Source organism: Tupaia chinensis, unplaced genomic scaffold, assembly GCF_000334495.1.
Source record: "Tupaia chinensis unplaced genomic scaffold, TupChi_1.0 Scaffold145156_1, whole genome shotgun sequence".
In the NCBI taxonomy this organism is placed as follows: Eukaryota; Metazoa; Chordata; class Mammalia; order Scandentia; family Tupaiidae; genus Tupaia; species Tupaia belangeri.
In genome coordinates this window covers 426,862-428,616 of record NW_006205016.1, presented here as the reverse complement: position 1 = coordinate 428,616, position 1,755 = coordinate 426,862, and the positions used below count along the sequence as shown (strand labels likewise).

General features: G+C 38.6%; 1 pseudogene; it reads left to right on the top strand.

Moving 5' to 3' along the window:
- Positions 1-946: 946 nt before the first annotated feature.
- Positions 947-1,463, top strand: LOC102484615 (40S ribosomal protein S25 pseudogene; annotated as a pseudogene).
- Positions 1,464-1,755: the final 292 nt, after the last annotated feature.

The following is a 1,755-nucleotide window of genomic DNA, read 5'->3' as shown; positions in this document are numbered from 1 at the left end:
CTGGACTCCCATGTAGTTGACTGTGGTTCAAGTCCCGGACCTGGTTGCTTAAACTCACGCTGGGCACGTGTGCATGCATGCCCAAGATCCTGAGAGGAGACTGGAGGAGAAGGGGTTGTGGGGTGGCCATCCCCCCTGGGGGGTGATTGCTTGCTTTCTGTTTCTCTGTCTCTCTTTCTCTCTGTCTTTCTGGTAAGTGCACGTGCCCTATAGTGAAAACCTCTCCAAAAGCAAAAATAAAACAAAACAAAAAAACATACTGTAGCCCACAAAGGTATACATCAATTATATATAAACCAGAAATCATAGTTTTACATAAAAAATAAACATAAAAAAGACCAGTGGATGAGAATAGATAACCTAGAAATATACCCACATATTTTTAGTTTATTGATATTCAAGAAAGGTGCCAATAACACATAATAAAGAAAGAAGTCTTGTCAACAAGTGGTCATGGGAAGACTGGATAGCTCCAGGCAGAACAATGATATTAGATGCTTATCTCAAAGTGTATACAAAATATCAGTTCAGAATGTATGAAAGACAGGGCCAGCAGGTGGCATGGTGATGAAGGCAATGGATCATGGCTCAAGTCCCAGACCTGGTAACTTGTATTCTCAGTTTCTCTTTTTCTCTCTCTCTCTCTGGTCAAATTAAAAAATAATGATAGATAAAATAAATAATTTATTTTAAATTGTATGAATGACTCATAACACCGAAAACTATAAAAACACTAGAATAAAACATAGGGGAAAAGCTTCACTATACTGCTTATAATTTTTAAAACTATAAGCAAAATGGACAGAAGTGACAACATTAAACTAAAAACTTCATGCACAGCAAAGGAAACAATCAACAGCGTATAATTAGAGAAAATATTTGCAAACCATATATATGATTAAAAGTAAATATATACGCCACTCTTACAACTCAATAGCAAGAAAACAAAAAATCTAATTTAAAAACGGGCAAATGGCTTTTTGTCCGACATCTTAGCGAGGCTGCGGTGGCCGCTGCTGCTCTCCCGGCTTCGCGATGCCACCCAAGGACTACAAGAAAAAAGACGCCGGGAAGTCGGCCAAGAAGGACAAAGACCCAGTGAACAAATCTGGTGGCAAGGCCAAAAAGAAGTGGTCCAAAGGCAAAGTTTGGGACAAGCTCAATAACCTTTGTTTGACAAAGCTACATATGACACAAACTGCAAGGAAGTTCCCAATTATAAGCTTATAACCCGGGCTGTGGTTTCTGAGAGGCTGAAGATCCGTGGTTCCCTGGCCAGGGCAGCACTTCAGGAGCTTCTTAGTAAAGGACTTATCAAACTAGTTTCAAAGCACAGAGTGCAAGTAATTTACACCAGAAATACCAAGGGTGGAGATGCCCCTACTGCTGGTGAAGATGCATAAACAGGCACAACCAACTGTACATTTGGAAAAATAAAATTTATTAAACCAAAAAAAAAAAAATGGGCAAATGATGTGAGTAGCAATTTCTCAAAGATATGTGAGTTGCCCTCTGATATGTGAAAAAATGCTCAGCATCACAAATCGATCATCAGGCAAATTAAAGCTGCAATGAGATATGATCACACATCTGTTAACTATGGCTATTACAAAAACGATAAAAGAGAGCAAGTGTTGGTGAGGATGTGGAGAAAAGGAAATCTTTGCACAATGTTGGTAAGATGGTAAATTACCATAGCCATTATGGAAAACAGTATGGAAGTTCATCAAAAAAACTGAAAATAGAATTACTGTA